General features: G+C 45.6%; 2 long non-coding RNA genes across 2 annotated transcripts; both read right to left on the reverse strand.

Annotated features, from left to right (window-relative positions):
* Window positions 1-3,101: 3,101 nt before the first annotated feature.
* On the reverse strand, window positions 3,102-3,940 carry LOC120098202 (uncharacterized). The gene is made up of 2 exons (XR_005496290.2): window positions 3,360-3,940; window positions 3,102-3,253 (listed from the first exon to the last, which is right to left on the reverse strand). It is a non-coding gene; the product is annotated as an uncharacterized LOC120098202 (long non-coding RNA).
* A 9,452-nt stretch (window positions 3,941-13,392) lies between these two features.
* Window positions 13,393-17,534, reverse strand: LOC134483038 (uncharacterized). Its single transcript, XR_010059857.1, has 2 exons — window positions 17,353-17,534; window positions 13,393-13,813 (listed from the first exon to the last, which is right to left on the reverse strand). It is a non-coding gene; the product is annotated as an uncharacterized LOC134483038 (long non-coding RNA).
* Window positions 17,535-18,610: the final 1,076 nt, after the last annotated feature.

Below are 18,610 nucleotides of genomic sequence, written 5' to 3' on the forward strand. Positions count from 1 at the left end.
ACCCCATCCTCTTCTTCTTGCCCCCCTCCTCCTTCTCTGCCTTTTCAACATGGTTTTGCTACATATCCTAGGTTGGCCTCAACCTCACTATCCTCCTGCCTCAGCCTCGGAGGGCCAGGATTACAGCAGTGTGCCATTATACCTCATTTTAGCTGTCCTTACTTTGCTTTCTTCTAACAATCTTTAAACAAGTCCTGCCAACAGGCATCTGGGTAGCCAATAGCAGGTTAGCCTGGGACGGTGTGGTTGCGGAGAGGCTTGGGTATCTACTCTCTACTAAGCCTGGCTGCATTCCTTTAACAAGAGCGGTACCACCGGTACCACCGGGCTAACACCCCTGGTTGCAGCCCTTTCTCTTAGGCAGCCGGTTTTCAGCTCCAGGTGCCAGCAATCTTGCTCTCTGCTGCCCCCTTCTGGCGTGACAAGGCTAAAGTCATCTAGCTACTGCCTGGAGCTCCATTAACTTTACCCACGGTTTGGAATTGATCCCCTCGTGTGGTACACTTCATTTATTTTTTTTTTAAAATATCACCTCTGACTCAGAACACTCTGCTTGTTGCTTTCACTGTCTGAGAGAAGGGACTTGTCTGTTGGTTCCCTGATGAACCTCTAAACTAAGGTAAAAGGCTGGTGTGTCTTAGGGATGGAGACGTGCTGGCTGGCTGAATCAGTAAAGAGGGCACACCCTCCGTCTTCTTCTCTCAGTGGATATAATTGCATGCTGCCTTAACACGTAGAATCTAGATTTCATTATGTCAACTAGATTGTGGGATCTTCAAGGGGAAGACCATTGCAAAAGTCACTAGGCTGGACTGGCCTGTAGGAGAGTTAGTTCACACTTAAGCTTCAGACGCCATAGTTCTCAACTCTTCTGAGTTACCTTTCCAATGTCAAGAATTAGGATTTTTTCACGTAAAGCTGTAGGCCTCTGGTCTCTTTCTGGATCTGATTTATTTCTCTTAACATAATAACCTCTGCTTTCATCCATTTTCCAGCAGAGGAAGCGATCTCTTTTTCTTACAGTCGAATACAGTCCCATTGTGTATATGTACCGTATTTTCCTTATACACTCGCCTGAAGGCAACACTTAAGGCTGTTGTCATTTCTTACCAGTTATGAACTTGGTTAGGTTTATTCCTAGGTATTTAGAAAACATTACTGTGCATGGTATTTTTTCTTTGCCAACTCACTATTGGTATACAGAAATGCTGTGGACTTTTGTATGTAAATTTTATATTTTGCTACTTCTCTGAAAGTGTTTATCAGAGCTGACAGAGTTCGGATGGTACTAGTAGGATCTCTTTTCTCCCCTTAAACATAGCTGTTTTAAGAACTGCATGGTTCCCAGGATCCTTTGCTGCTCCTACTGCTGGCTAATTTAAAAAATGACTTATTTATTTTATTTTATGTGCATTTGTGTTTTGTGTGTGTGTGTGTGTGTGTGTGTGTGTGTGTGTGTGTAATCCCTTGAAGCTGGAATTACAGACCGTTGTGAGCTGCCATGTGGCTGCTAGGTCCTAGCTTTTAACCACTGAGCCATCTCTCTAGCCGCACAATTTAAGTGTAGGTCCTGTCACCTGCAGACTTGACTTCTCCTTTAGCCTTTTGTATCTCTTTGTTTATTTCTCTCTCCTTACTGCTTTTTTTAAGACTCCAGCGCTCTACTGAATACCAACAACAAGAGTGGGCACTCGTAGTGTGTATCTGATTTTAAAGACAATTTGTTCTGTTTTTCTCCATTAATTCAGTTTGGGTATATTTTTATTTTGCTGAGGCATATCCCTTTCATTCCTGATTTCTTAGGACTTTTTTGCCAGCAAGGCACATGGAACTTTGTCAAATACTTTTCTGTGTTTATTGAGATGATCACGTGGTTCTTGCCCCTTTGTTATAGTATGAGTATTCATTGGTAATTATGGTGTATCCTCGGGATGAAACAAACTTGGTCATGGTATTTGATTTTTTAAAATATATCTTAAATATACTTCACAAGAGCTTTATTGAGAAGTTAAAGACATGTATTCATCAGGGAAATTGGTCTACATTTCTCTGTTTATCTCTCTTTCATTTCTCTGTCTCTGTCTCTCTCCTCATCTGGTTTTGGTACCCAGCAAATGTTGGCTCTTGTAGAATGACACTCCCATCTTGTATGGTCTTATGGCGCCCCAGTACAGTTTTCACTGCAAATCTTGTCTGCTCTCCATGTTCCTATGGTGGTGTGGGCCTGCATGCCCACTCAACAGCCTCATGAGGGCCCAGGACAGAGCCAATATCCGTGCAAGGTTGAGTTTACGCTCTCACCTAAGACTTTGTGGGGTTTTGGCCTGGGATCTGTGGAGGGTCCTTGTAAGCTTTATAGGGAGGCAGGGAAATGATCCCATGAAGAGGCAGGGATGAAACTCAGTTCCCACAAATGCATTCAACCCAATTTCAGGTGGTGCTGGGCCAGGACTTCCGGAGTCTGACCAACAGTTGGTTTATTCTTACCATCTTTAATTACTGCACAGTCTTGGAGAAAAGTTTTCTGATAACCATAAACTCAGCCCTGTGAATACCACAAAGCACAAGACGCGTTTACATTGAAGTTCTTTACAAACTACATATGGCTCTGTCTGTAAGATGGGTTCTAATTGACTTAGAAACAACGCCCAAAATAAGGGTCTAGGGAGAAAGACAGAAGTAAACAACGCCTGTGGACATCAGATTTGACCTGGCTCTCAGATAGCATAGGCGTTCTTTAAGCTATTGTAAAATATAAAGACATCTCTCACAAGGATGAGTTTGATGTCCTAGAAGTATTGCTCAAGGCTTTAGAGGGAAAAGTCTGGGAATAAATAAAAAATCTTCTATGGGATATGGGTGATGCTTGACTCAACAGGCAGCAAAAGGATCACCAGGTCGTAAACTACATCCATTCCCAGTATTACACGAGGAACGTGTTTCTGGCTTCTCTAGCACTTACCTGTGTGTGCACTTTCTGTGTGTGCACTTTCTGTGTGTGCACTTTCTGTGTGTGCACTTTCTGTGTGTGCACTTTCTGTGTGTGCACTTTCTTCCCTCTAAAGGGATAGAATCAGAATCTGCTCAGAAAACAGCGCTCAAGGAAGAATCGAGTAATTTATTAGAGGTCTTTAGATCTGTCAGTCATCTCTCTTCTCATGTTTGTACTCTGCCCATGTGTGTTCTATTCATTTGTGGGAGCTTGAGTGTCAGCTCGTGCATCCAAATTGCGTTCTCCTGCTTACCGCACACCCTAGAAGGTAGAAGAGTAAAAGCAGGTGAAAGCACATTTCTTCTGGCTGTCCTTATAGATAGACGGCATTGAGAAGAAAGCATTCGCAAGACCAATGGTTGCGTACCAGCTACCAGGAGATGTATCCATTCATTTGCCATGTACGGCTGGATTTTGTACACATGTGCAGCCTAAAGGGTTTTGCTTTCCCGTTCATCATGTGGGAAGTGCAGGTCTGCACAGCACCTTGGGAACCAAGGCTGAGGGCTTGGGTGAGCGGGCTCACGGCTGGGACTGGTGCTCAGGTGAAACTCTGAGCCCATATCTTCAGGTTTATCAGAAAGCCAAGGGAGGGCTTTACAGAGCGAGCCTGGGTGGGGTTATTTTCCAACGGCTGGCACTCGGGGAAGAAGCAAGAACTTGATTCATGGGATGCTCTCTGCCTTCCTCCACCTTGACAGCCACCACAAAAACCAAACTCTGCCTCTTGATCCTAGAATGTGAGGAATGTTCCGTAGCCAGATAGGCGTGAAGCAATCGACAGAGAGGCAGGGAGGAGCTGCTCCCCAGGCCAAGGCCTGACAGCTCATGAGCTCTGTGGAAGCAGGTGGTTGCCCATCCCACCATTCTACCTCCCTACTGTTGCCTGGATACACAAAGTTTCTGTGGTGCGGAGAGCCAGGTCTTCAGTCCGCCGTATGTCTAGTGGATGAGTGGAGAGGAGAGGCGTGGTTACAAAGGGCAAAGGGGCCCCGCCCAGCACTCATGGTCCTTGACCTCACAGTCCCTGAAGGAGGGTATTATTAAAGGGGACTTTTCTAGGGAGCAGAGCTGGCCCTGGGGCAGGAAACATTTATTGATCTGAATGAGATAACTGTTTTCTTTTAAAGATTTATTTATTTTATGAATATGAATACACTGTAGCTATCTTCAGACACACCAGAAGAGGGCATCGGATCCCATTACAGATGGTTGTGAGCCACCATGTGGTTGCTGGGAATTGAACTCAGGACCTCTGGAAGAACAATCAGTGCTCTTAACCACAGAGACATCTCTCCAGCCCTCCTGTTTTCTTACTGATGTTTTTCATTTGACTTCCACTCTTATCTTTATTACTTTTATTCTATATTCTCCTTACGTTGGATTTAATAGCTTTGATTTGATGCCCTGTTTGGGACTTTGTCTGAATCTTAGAATCTGATGGCATTACATCTCCTCTGCAAACTTCCTCCATGGCCTTGCCAGTTTTTATGTGCTGTGTTTTGACTGCTTTCTGTTCAAACCATTTTTTTTAAAAAATTAATATAATTTTTTGTTTTTACTTATTCACATTACATCCCACTCTCTCTCCCCCTCCCGGTCACACCCTACCACAATCTTTTCCCCTCCCCCTCCCCTCAAACCACTTTCTAGTTTCCCTCACCATTCCTCCCCTGCTCCCTGAAATACTTAGGAATATTTTCCAGATGTAGCTCTCTTACTGATTTTCAATTAATTCCTTCGTTGTTAGAGAACATGCTTGACTGATTTTAAATCTTTAAAATTTATCAACATTTGTATTATGTCCCAGAATGTGTCTCATTTTGATGGCTGACTCATATTTACTTGAGAAGACTATCTGTTCTGCTCATGTCTGGTGACGTGTTGTATAAACACCAATTAGGCTGAGCTGATCAGAGTTTTTGGATGAGGTCTTGTGTTACCTTACTATCATTTGTCTGCATCTTCTGCTAATCACCGAGGGAGATTTTTCTAGCCCCTTCAACTCCCCTGCTTACGGAAATCAAGACTTCCACAAAAGAGCGCAGGAAGCATTATTATAACATACACCTATGGACACATTCAAGGCAGAAGAGTTAGGTGTTCCCTTTAGAAAAGTTAAGTGTGGACAAAGGCACTATAAACAAGAATAAATCTGTGTTCCAAAGATGATTTAAACATTGTGTGTGTGTGTGTGTGTGTGTGTGTGTGTGTGTGTGTGTGTGTATAGGGGCACATACGCCATACACTTGTGTGGGAAGAGGTCAGAGAATGAATATACACAGATCTCTCCTCTGGGTTATGTGGGTTCTAGGGATCAGACCAAGGCTTCAGGCTTGCATGGCGAATGTGTTTATACGCTGGACCACCTCACAGACCTCATAGACATGTTTTCGAAACTATACATTGCCATTGTGAGAAACAGCTTAGAGGTTCCTCTAAAAGTTAAAAATAGAACTACTGCATGAACCAGAGACCCTGAGACCAAGGATGATGACAAAAGTTGCCAGGAGACTCTGGGCTCTTATACAAACTGCAACATTGTTACCATAGCCAGAGCAGAAGTGTCCACCCCAAAATGAATGGCTAGAGACAATATGGTGTGTGTGTGTGTGTGTGTGTGTGTGTGTGTGTACACGCATGGACGTGCGTGTGTGTTTGTGTATATATATACACAATATATATACAATATATATACACAATATATATACAATGTATATTATATATATATATATATCACAAAAAGGAGTGAAGTCCTATAATTTGTGACAATGTGCTTGGAACTGGTAGTCATTATCTAAGTGAAGCCAGTCAGGCACAGAAGAACAAGTACCACCCAAGGTCACACATACATAAAATCTAGACATTCCCATCTCATACAAGTTGAAAGTAGAATGTCGGTGGTTGTCAAGGGCTGAGGAGAACAGATAGGGTTGAGGGAGCTAGGAAAGGTTTATCAATGAGTCCTGAGTTACTGTTAGATGCGAATAAGAAGTTATGGGTGTACTATGATGCTGTAAGGTGGCCATAGGTAGCAATAAGGCATCGGGCACTTGAAAAAGCTGGATGGGCCCCCTCCTGTTTCCAGTGCCACTCAAACCACTTTCTGAGTCCCTTGGCGGATGGACCACATGTCACAGCCCAGGGCAGAATGTGCTGCCTCGGAATCCCAATGGCCCACTCAGTGCCACGCTTCTTCCTCGGTGGGAGGGGCTTCGAGCAGCAACTTATCTTCACATTAGAAGGAATAACTTTTAGTCTTTCTCAGCACTGGATTCACCAACATGTCACCTTTAAATATTGGATTTATTCCCACCCTCTGGTACGCATATGACTTACCATTGAGTCCATTCATTGAGACCTCTGGCTCACTTAGTCTAACCAGCACAATGTCCCCTCTACAAAGGACTCTTATGATATCTTATGGGAGAGACAGACAATCAAGGTCCCTGGAAACCAAATTATGATGTAGGAGTTGTAGTACTTCTGACTTTTGCCAGCTATAGGCAAATAGCTATTGGTGGTTCTTAGGGACGCCTAAGAGAAAACACTGAATACCAGGTATCAGGAGATATGCTAGTCTGCTCAAGCCAGGAGACCATGTCTGGTGCAGTAGCTGCAGCTGGAGTCATTAAGTTTGTGGTAATCACCTGGTTAACCCTGTAGCCTGTCTCAGTAGGGGAAAGAAGGGATAAAGGGGGCCTTTGGGAATCCATCACAGTCAACCACTAGGTGGCAGCATAGCTTAATTGGTCTCAGAGTTCTGCCGCGTCTCTCCCAGGTGGATGGCATACTTGGCTCCAACATGCTTTGTAAATTTGTCTGTTTTTTCCTTCTATTTCTGTAAAGAATAGTGCTGTAACTTTTATGGAGATGCGTTGGCTCTGTAGATTAATTTTGTCAGGATGGCAGTTTGTGTGTGTGTGTGTGTGTGTGTGTGTGTGTGTGTGTGTGTGATGCCTGTGCGTATAGTGTATATGTATATGTGTGGGTAATGAACCTGGAGCTAGAATGGTAGATAACACGCCCTAATGATACCCACCCTTATTTTAGATCTTTTGAGAACGGTGTATACTTTGTAACGTTTGCATAGAATGCTTTGTTTAGTCCATTTGATGCGATGCCATTTAACTCTAGTGTTTTGCTCTCCTCTTTTGGGGTGATCTGTCTTTGTGAGAGTAGGGTATTGAAGTCACCCACTATTTCTGTGTTGGAGCTTATCTGTGGCTCTACATCTAGTGGTGTTTTCTGTGTGGGATGGGCTACACTTGTATTTAGTGCACATATGTTCAGAATCCTAACAGCTTCTTGATGGGTAGCTCCCCTGTGTGGTTGGCAGTGACCTTTATCTGTTCTGACTAGTCCATTTTGTCAGTTATTTAACACTGAAGTTTTCATCGACAGCCTCATATTCAGGTTTTTTTTTTCTCATTATTTTGGGTCTATTGAATTCCATTTCCATATCCGGGATCAGCTTCCTTATTTCATTTAACTGTTTGTTTGTGTTCTTCTGAATCACCTCAGGCATGTATTTATGTCTACTTCCGTTTATTTGAGCATATTTAACATCATTCTGATGATGAGGTGGCCTTGCAGGGCTGCCTTCTTAAGCCTCTGCAAGGCTCGACTCCTGGCTGTTTTCTGGAAACCCAGAGGTGGACTTGGTCAGACAGTCCATCAACCCAGCCAGTATTTAATTAAAGTTTGCTTCAAATTTAGCTTTATACTGTGGTATCGGCCTTATTCTCGACTGGTGGGATGAACATAGGGAAGGGGGGGAAAGCGACATGTAGTAAGAACGGAGTGGAGCTGAGCTGGCTTGCTAAAATAGCACTGGGTGTTAAAAAGACAAAAAGGGAGAGAGCGAGCTGGGTGGAGATAAAGATTCAGAAATCGATTGACCGGATTGCTACCTTTCTCTCTTTCATTCCTTTCCCAGGTCCTGGAATGCTGGGAGCTGAGACAAGGCCTATTCATTCTCGCCTTGAGCCTTCCTTGGAGGATTCATTGCTGATGCTATCCAGGTCTGCGGAGCCTGCCTCACAGGTCGAGTCTCAGATCTGGCCACACCTTGATGAATTGCTCGTTTCCTAGTCTTGCAGTGTAGAGTAACCAGTTGGATAACTCTGCTCTTATGTCCCCCCACCCCCTTGTTTCCACCCGTTGGTGGCTAAATTCTGGTGTGATTTGAATCTGTGTAACTGTGCACTACTCTGAACCATTCTTCAGTTACGTTTTTGAAACGGGAATCTTCGGGAACGTTTCATTGTGAAAGTCCTAAGAGACTAGCTTTCGCAGGATTGGATGTTCTGTCGAGAGTCAGAACTCAAGGCCCTTTCGGACTCATACTTCCGGGTAGGGTCCCATACCACACAGGCAGATTCAGTTCCTACACTGCCTCGGGGAGTGGCCTTTAGGTTGTCAGTTGCCACGTAGGGCCTCAGATATGCTGCGCTTCTTCAGCGTATCTTTAGAAGGCGGAAGAAGGTTTCCTAAGTAACTCCGTTTTGATTGAGCAGTAACCCTTCCAGCCTTCGGGTATTTTGGCAAGAGCCATTTCTAGCTTCCTGACTTCACACAAGCTCCCACTTCCACCCCGGGGGGGTTCTATCATCGGGAGGGAAATAGAAGGTTCAGGTCCAGCTCAGAGGACCACTAGGCTCCTAAGGCATTCTCTCCCACGGTGCAGGGGCTTTTGACTTTTGACTTTGTTTCCGACTCCTAGGGCTTTCCCTTTCTTGCTTTAAAGCTAAATATATTAACCTATGCCTTTCATATTTCATCCTACCTTGCCCTTGGGTGATTCAGTTTGCTACCTGACTGCCTCATCTGGACCACAGAGTGCTGTGTGTAGAGGTTTTTAGACCCTCGCCACTATGGACTACAGCTCTGTACTGCTTACACAGGGCGGGCTTTGTTCCATCCTCCTTCAAGGCAGTGTCACTGTGTGAGTCTGTCAGGTGTGGTATCTTTTTGAGTCTTCTTCATCTGTGAGACAGTGGCAGTCCCTGCCTTGCAGGCATGCTGCGTGTTATGAATGAAGTGAGGCCGGAAGTGCAGACCAGAGTCCTGCTCACACAGCCCAGCCAATGACTATTGTGCCAAGCCTTTGAGCTCCAAGTTGCTTCTTTTAAAGCAGTTGGCTCTGAGCTGGGCATGGTGGCACACTGAGGGGGCAGAGGCAGGCAGATCTCTGAGTTCGAAGCCATCCTGGTCTACAGAGTGAGCTCCAGGGCAGCCAGGGCTACACAGAGAAACCCTGCATTTAAAAACAAAACAGAAAACAAACAACAAACAAAACGGCCCTGAGCTAAAAGACTAACAACAATTCGGTTTTAAGTCTAAAAAGAGCTTTACAAATTATATTTTCTAGACCGGATACTTTCTGAAATCTTGAGGGTTCTTTCTATCTCCATCTCTCCGCAATAGGAAGTAAGAGCTTTAGCTAAAATTAAAAACTCTGTAGCCTGGGTGTGACAGCCTGTGCATCATCATGAATTTCTCCCACACCATGATACTCCTTCAAGCCCCATTCCCCAACCTTTAGCAATTACATGCTTTCCCTAATGACTCATAATCAACTTGCCATGGGTGACAGAATCAGCTCTCAGTAGCGCCCAAGCTTCCCTTTTGTTGTCTTAGTTCTTCAGTTCAGTTTGTCACCTGTGCTTAGGTGTTTATTGGGAACACCTAGTGGGGTTTTATTTAAGTTCTAGGTGCAGGCCAGTGGTAGTCTACCTAATTAGTATGCAGGAGAACACGGGCTTAATCCCTAGGGCCATGTAGGTCAAAAGGCAAAACAAAACAAAAACAAAGAAAGAGAACTGAATACATGTGGGGCTGGAGAAATGGCTCAGCGGTTAAGAGCACTGACTGTTCTCCCAGAGGTCCTGAGTTCAAATCCCAGCAACCACATGGTGGCTCACAACCATCTGTAGTGGGATCTGATGCCCTCTTCTGGTGTGTCTGAAGACAGTAATGGTGTACTCACATACATAAAATAAATAAATTAATTTAAAAAAGAAATGAATAAATGTATAATAAATTTCCCTCTCTAACCATTTGTGTGTGTTGACCTCCATTGGCTCTATGGGGACCACGTAACCTCACAAGGGAAGACAAGCTTTGTCTCATTCTCCTTGGGCTGTGAAAAAGACCAATGTTACACACAACCACCACTGGACTCTGAACACAAAGCTAAAAGTGCAAAATGCCATCCTCATAGGAACATTGCTGTCATATAACCACTGAAGCAGGCAATGGAGTCTCTGCGGTGCTGAATGGCTCTGTAGAGGGTTGACGTCAAGACACTCGAAACCCTTTTCTAGAGACGCTAATTCAAGAAGTAGATCTATCTGCTTGTCTTTATGTATGTTTCTACTGTTCATGTAGACATAACATATTAGCTGTCAGATGTTGTGGGGTTGACGGCGTAGACTGATATCGATTTGATTGGGTATTACTTTTATAAAAAGGACCTTTCTCGAATAGTTTGTACCACGTAGCTCTGATAAAGTTATCACTTTATACAGTGCCAAACAAGCTTATAATGTATATTATATTTATATATACATACATATATATATACAGGCACACATATATATGTATGTGCATGCATGTGTGCATGTGCATGTGTATGTATTCTTATATTTTAAATATATACTTATATTTTAAAACAGCAAGCCTTTCCTGGCCTTTCTTGGTGATGTGCTTAGTTACATGGCCACTAGAACCTGAGAAGAAGATGACTCAACCATCAGCTCCGTGGGCATTTCCCGACTCTCGCTGTGGCTTGCTTGCTGTCTGGATTTCCCCCAGAACTTTCATCCTTGTTTTATTAAGTATATTTTCTGTGCCGAGATTCCTTCTCCAGTTTGTTTTTTTTATTTACTAGTATGTAAACCAAGGTATGGTCTGAGAATTATAAACAGCACAACACAAGATAAAAGGTCAGTTTGGGACAATGGTGAAGCAGCAAACCAGAGAGCGGCAGTTTCGTTCCCACCATGACCAACTCAGCAGTTGTTCAGCTCTGCTCTCTAGGGATGAGCTGGCCACAGTTATCCCTGCTTAGGAAACTGACTAAGCTTCGACCTGGTGGGAGGATGATCTGCTGATGTCCAATATTCACTTAAATTCTAAGGTTCCAACCCGTGCACTTGCATTGTCTTAGGTTTCATTCGCCCTGCTAAGCCGGGCCATGGAGGAAAAGTTCTTTGAGATGGAGTGGTTCAGATAAATAGTCTAGTAGTCATTAAGCACCAGTGCATAACAATGTATGTAACTATTCTATGGGCAAACTGTGCTCATTTAGTTAAAATGTATTCACTCGGCATCTACTGTGTGCTAGGTGTCAATTCTTGAACTGCTATGAAGAAGGTGGACCACAACTCTGGGCAAAATATGATACGTCATAATGGATAATATCTATTATAGGCACAGTTTTGTTCTAAACACTTCTTTAATCTGCATAATGGTCCTCTGAGGCAGGTCCCATCACACTCCATTGTATCGAAGTAGAAACGGAAGCTCAGACAGGCCTGTATTTTCTCAAGACCACACAGTTTGTTGGGGAGCATAAATGGGCTTCCATAGGTCCCTTCCTCATGGTGTTCTAGGGTGTTCCCTCTTACTGCCTTAATTGGCTTCTAGGTTGAGTGACCTATGAGTTTACCTTGTGACCTCTTCCACTGTAAGTTCTCACCTACCTGTCCCTCAGCTGCATCAAAGACTGGCCTAGGGAAGGCAAACGAGGCTGCTGGAGTCTGGCTCTGGGCTAGGTGCCCCAAAGCTCACTAAGGCCTTCTTCATTGAGCAGATACTTTGTGGATACAAAGCAATGGGTGCAGATACTTAGTATAGCTAAGCAAGATTACTCAAGAGTAGACTAGGAATCCCGTAGATGGTAATTATAGAAATCAGGGTCTTGTAAGGGCCCAGCAAAAGCTGGAGGGTATAAGGACCCTCCCAGGAGAGCAGCGTGGTTGGTACATCAGGCTGGTGAGGCCGGCTCAAAGCAAGTCTCAGAGGAAGCTCTAGAAAGGTGAATTTAATCACACAACAGGTGCTATTTTATTTGACATAAGGCTTTCGATGCAGATGAGATGGACTGGAAGGAACATCAAACAAACGGAGGGTTCTAAGTGCTTGTGTACATCTGTTTCTACTATCCACCACTGCTGCAGAGTTAGAAGAGGGTAAGGACCACGGAAAGGAAGGGCAGGGGCAGTGGGTAACACCGACCCACCTATGACCAGCTTTGGGAGCTCCGGCCTGCCCTGGCCCCTGCGAGCAGCATATGAATCCTACTGGTCATCTAGGGTCTGGGATGCTAGTGAGAGTCAGGGCATCGCCATCCACGATGTGGGCTCCGCAGGGCACAGGCAACACTGGGGTGGGTGGGTGAGTGGGAGGGAAACACTGCTGCTCACTGCTGCCACCTGCTGGACGCATAGGTGTGCGTCTCAGGCTCTGCACTGTTGGGGGGGTCTGTGCATGGTGAGTGAAAGGGCTTCTGGTGTCCTAGGGACACCGCTGTTCTGGATGTGAGATGAGATAAGAAAGAAATATTTTCACTGGGAGAAATGACCAGCTTTGTGGAGGAAGAGATCCCACCTCAGCATGGGGCTGACAAGCTAGATGCATTCTGGCCTCCGGGCTGAAGTGTATATACTGTCTCTGAACTGAAGCATGTGGCAGCTAGACCAGTGGGTGAGATACTGCGATGCCTCTAGTTTTCCTGCTCGGTGCTACATCCTCACCTGCGCCAATCACTGCCCCCCAACCCCACCCCCATTTCTCCACCCCATCCCTCCACCCCTCCCACTTTCTTGAAAAGAACCCATTTTATTGGTGGTCTTGACCACTCCCCCCCCCCCCCTTTTCTCCCTAGGCAGGGTTGTACTTGCTCTGCAGCCATTGCTTGGTAACTGTTCAATGAATGCCCTAGGTCGCCCTTAAGCAGGAATTGGGTAAATGTCCAATGCAGTAGAAAGAAACAAGGGGAATTCTATGGTTCTCCGTTCAAGGGTCTGGCTCCTCCAGCGAGAGGCCTGTGATCTTTGGCAGTGCATCCAGCCTCCCAGGGTCTCAAATTCTTCATTTGTAAGATAGTAATAGTGACTCCTCATGGAGTGGTCGTGTGTGTGAAATGAGTATATTGTCATATATATATATATATATATATATATATATATATATATATATATATATGTGTGTGTGTGTGTGTGTGTGTGTGTGTGTGAATGTGTGTGCATGTGTGTTTGTGTGTATGTGTCTGTGTGTGTATGTGTGTGTATGTGTATGTGTCTATGTATATGTATGTGTGTATGTATCTATCATCTATTGTCTTAGTTAGGGCTTCTATTTCTGTGAAGAGATACCATGACCAAAGCAACTCTTATAAAGGCAAACATTTAATTGAGGTTGGCTTACAGTCTCAGAGGTTCAGTCCATTAACAGCCCGGTAGGAAACATGGCAGCACACAGGCATAATCCATGTATATATGTGGTGTGTGGGTGTCCATCCGTGTTCTCTGTCCTGGAATGGATGGTGGTGTCTTCAGAAGGAGAGGGACTGGTTCAGCTGTCCCCAGGGCCCAGCAATGGTCCGGCTCTGCACCGCTGGCTGGCTAGAGTAGTCGTCATGGGATTACTGTTGTGAAGTGCCCCCGACAGGCTGCTCATGCAGGGAGCTTATTTTGTTCATAGCCTGAAGGCTCACATCCAAAATTGAGTGCTTCCCGTTTCCTTGGTCTCTGGTGAGGATGGGGATCTGGTAATGGTGAGGTGTGCCTTACAAAGCAAGCAGCAGCAAGCGCCCTAAAGCAGAGAGAAGGGACTGGATGAGGTGTGCAAACCCCCAGAGGTCCCACCTCCAATGATTTAAGGACACATCTAATATTGCCATCTTCCGAATGGACATTAGAGATGGTGAACCTTGTTATGTCGGAGGAGAGCATAGCTTCTTACTTTGTCTCCACCACTGTAGATGAGCCTGACTGTAAAATACTGCCTGCCCCAGGGAACAGTAACTCCCTATCAGTTGGGGTTCTGGGCAGCTCTCATATCACTGGGGAGCTCAGAAACCACCAGTTATCAGAAAATGCCTGTGACAGAAAACTCTTTGATAGTGTAGCCTCTTCCCTCCCAATCACCATGCCTGGTGGTTTGGGCACTGGGACATGTCATCACCCTCTGTGATGCCCAGCATCTTTTGGGTTAGGTCAGGTGAGGAATGTGGTGACCTGGGCTATGCCCAAGCCTCCCTTCTATAGGAACCTGGCTGTGTTTGTTTATGTTTAAATATTCTCTCACCTCTTTCCTCTTCTCATATATATATATATGTATATATATATATATGTATATATATATATTTACAACATGAAGACTGTTGTGGAATATTCTAGTTGAAAATTTTTGGCAACACAAAAGGTCACATACTACATAAGACTCAGTTTACTTCCTTTCCTAGCTGGGAGAAGTGGGGAATTGCCTGCTCTGCTTCCTGCTGTCTCCTCCTCAGTTCAGGGGAGTGCACACGGGTGGTGGGAAGAAATAGATCAGTGCACGCACGTACTCGAACACTCAGGACTTCTTCTGTCTCTCTGTGTTAAGTAGGCGTCTACTTTTTGATCTTATGGAAACTCTTTGTGTCACCTAGTGATGCCTTCAGACTCCTTCTTTGACTCTGGACACTGACTTCTTCCAAGCTACTAAATATCCTTGCCTACCCGTTCCTACCACATTGCAATCAACCTCTTCCCACAGCCTCCTGATGTCTGTCCAGGTGTGAGCATATCTCAGGGACGGACACCCAGTTGGACTTGCTGGCCAACAGGCTACTCTTCCCTACCCACTCTGCTGGGCCTGATGCCCGGAGATTGAAATTCCTCTAGAAGTTGATCTGAGCTGGAGAGAAATTCCTTTGTCTGGGAGTAGTAGGGAGTGGTATCCCTGGCTGGGGCCATCAGCAACACACACACACACACACACACACACACACACACACACACACACACACACACACACACACCTGCTGATGACTTGGAAGTGTTTGTTTTTTCTTTTTCAGGAGAGCATAGTTTAATGTGTAGAGAGTCTTTCCAGTTCTTCCTCTCAGGTGTGGTCTGGCTTCCTGTCTCCTGTCTCCTGTCTTCCTGTCTTTCTGCCTTCCTGTCTTCCTTTCTTTGTCCTCATGCTGTAGCTGGAATCAAGGGCTTTCTGCATGCTCAGCAGGTGCTATACTGCTGAGATGCTCTCCACCCACTTGGCACTATCCTGACAAGATTATAGCATTTCTAAGAGAAGATATATTTCCTGTGTGCAGTAAACCTAGTGGCTCTCTGGCTAGGTCCGGTCTACAGTGTCTGCCCTGATATCTGCTCAGTATCAGTTCTGGGTATACTGAGCTCTGGAAGACTTCTTTGAATTAGCCTGTGACATTTACAAGCTGGGAAACTCCACCAGGAGGTCTAGATTTTTGGTTTCCCAGACAAACCAGGATACCTGCTGACTTATAGTCTGTCCTGTGTTTCCCCTAGCCCAAAGCACAGCAGGGGCTTCCCAAGGTTGGGCAGAGGCACCTCCCCTTGATGCTTCCCAGCTGGGTCAGTTGTCACTTGTCCCTCAGGAAGCTTCATTTACACCAGCTGCCACCAAAAAATACCAAGGGAATAAAGACTTGGCGATGGCGTTGGTGGCGAATGAAATGTGTCTGGATTTCCCCCTTTTCTTTTAGCACATGCTCCTGAATCTCCCCCAGTGAAGGAAGATTCCATCCTCATTTCTCTGCGGAGATAGTCAGCAGCAGGTTCTCCCTAAATCTCTTCTCTGTTAGCAGCACGGACACTGTGGGTCACCCACAGTCTTGGTTAGTGTGATTCGCGCTGTGATGAAACACCATGCGGTACCCATAATGACCTGGGTCCTCTCCCATCAATCACTAATTAAGCTTACAGCTGGATCTTATGGGGGCGTTCTTCTAATTGAGTTTCCCTCCTCTCTGATGACTGGAGCTTGTGTCAAGTTGACATAAAACTAACCAGTACACCTGTTTGTGAAGATACTGTCTCCCCAGGAATTCAGTTACACTTAAACCTTTTATGGGTCCCATTCCCTCTGCCCAAATCGCGGCTGGTAAGCCTCTCCGAGCTCCCGTTCCTGCTTCTGTCTTTGCTCAGACACACATGTCAAAGGCCCTTGAACTTCCCACATAGAAAGCCAGCTCTTCCAAAGCTTGTTTCTCAAGGCCCAACATTTCAGTAAACAGCACACTAGTTCTCCCACTTGTTCAGGGGGAAATACTAAGCAAACTCTTCATGGGTTTGTACCCTCATGCCCCAGTCTGCCGCTACTTCCTTTGGAATGGTTAATTCTGTGCCAACTTGGTGCCCAGATTGTTAGATTATTTAAAAAAACAATAAAAGCAGCTGGGGCTAGGGGGTTTGGTCATGTTATTCATGTGAAGACAGATCTTAACACTCACAGGTATGGCTGGCCAAAATGCCCACCATTGTGAGGGTGGTATGTGGGCCTTCATAGGGGCGGAAATGACATCAGTAGTCTGCAAGGGAGGCTGGGAATTGTAGTCTTCAGCAGGAAGCTACCACAGGTATTTGGCCAGCATACGGGCCAAAAGCTACAGAGGCCCTCGGGGTGGAGTTAGATCTTAAAAAATTCATCGTTAGATAAAAACGTGTAACAGACTAGGAGTATACAGCTCAATAATAGAGTACCTGCCTGCGGGGACTGAGGCCCTGAGTTTCCTTCTGAGTTTTTTTTTTTTTTTTAAGGGGAGAACAAAAGAAACTAAGTATCTTAAGTAAAAGTTTTGTTGACTGCACTGAACACCGCCTGCTTGTTCTCAAGAGCTCCAGCATGGAATGCAGAGCAATTTGCTGCCATGGTCTCTGTGTTAACCCACACATGCCTTCCTCCCTGCACTCTGGCCACCCGGCTTCCTGTAGCATGAAACCCAGGCGTCTGCCATAGGACTTTGCTCCTGCTACTTCCCTGCCCAGAAATCCCTTTGTTCTGACAGACTTGTCAGAACAATTCATGAACAGAACTGAGTTCTTCCCATCTCAAGGGAAGTAAGGACTTCCTCAAGAATGGACAGTTAGTTCATTTCAGACTTGCCAAAATGTCTATCTCGAGCAGCTGCCCCAGGGGATCCTGCAGAACCCTGATCTGGGTCTTGGTCCTTCATATTTCTGGTTGCTTGGTCCCTGTATGAAAGTGGCACGTGGTTAAGTCCCACAGAAGGAATAAGCCTACCCATTTGCTTGGCTTCTCTTCATTGTCGGGTTCCCGGGTTCCTCTCAGAGTCTTTGAATGGCTGCTTTCTAAAGAACACTTACCCTTTCTTCTTGAGTAGGTTTCAGATAGGGGAGGGCATGGTAGGCATCATGGAAAACATACTTTAAACAGTTGTGCATAGACCAAACGCCTACCATGAGGGGGCTGGGATCCAGGGACCACACCCCTGTGAGTCCTTGTTATCTCCAGCCCTCCTCTTCCACTATGCCTTCCACCATGGAGGCTGGCCCAGAGGGTTTGTTTGTGATCTGATCACAGGTCAGAAAGGCGATACTTTAAAATCATTGAACCAACTCAGATGGGTCCAGGGAGGAGGTGTGTGTGTGTGTGTGTGTGTGTGTGTGTGTGTGTGTGTGTGTATGTGGTATGTGTGCAAATTAAATGCATCTCTTTACTTCTTTTCTTCCTTATAAAAAAAACAAACAAAAACAACAAACCCCTGATTGACATATAACCGATTAGCACACAGTCTTTGAAGCTCTAGTAGGGGCCTACTGGAGATCCTGTGTGCTGTGTGCTCCTAGTATATGCTGATCCGGTATGCGCTGAGGACTCTCTTGACTATTCCAGAGACACTGACTGGTGCCCTTCATATTGTCACCCAAGGCTCCTCCCGGATTGTAAACCTGACCAGGCCACTACCCTTTCTAAAAGCTTTCTGAGACCTGAAAGGCCAGTCTCCAGACAGCCTGAGGCACAAGCCAGCCAGGACCCTGCCTCTCTTTGCAAGTATCTTCTTGTCCCTGGGTGTTCCTGCAGACCTTTGCGCTGGGTAGGGAGGGAAGTCAGTGCCCAGTGATCCGGTGGCTGGCCTGTTGGAGCAGCCAGATCCTCTGAGCAGTCTTGTGGGCATGCAGCCTGTCTCCCCCCCCCCCCCCCCTCACCTCGAGCAATCTCCTGAGAGCTGTTTCTGAGGCAGAGCCTTCTTGTGTGGTGTGCACTCCCCTAGTCTAGCATGACCAGTTCTTTTTTTTTTTTTCTTTTTTCTTTTTTCTTTTTTCTTTTTTTTTTTTTTTTTCGGAGCTGGGGACCGAACCCAGGGCCTTGCGCTTGCTAGGCAAGCGCTCTACCACTGAGCTAAATCCCCAACCCTATGACCAGTTCTTCGTGAATGCCTGACTGCCTGACACCTTAAATGTTTTGCATAGTCTGGTCCTTCAGCCATTAAGTCTTTGATAATACTAGGTGATTTCCTGGATTCTGTCCGATCAGAATTTTTGGGGGGGGGGGGGCGGGGCGCCCATCCACACCTTGGGCTCATGTACTCCACACAGTTCACCGCCTAGTACCGGCTCCCTG

Source organism: Rattus norvegicus, chromosome 18 (genome assembly GCF_036323735.1).
Source record: "Rattus norvegicus strain BN/NHsdMcwi chromosome 18, GRCr8, whole genome shotgun sequence".
NCBI classification, from domain to species: Eukaryota; Metazoa; Chordata; class Mammalia; order Rodentia; family Muridae; genus Rattus; species Rattus norvegicus.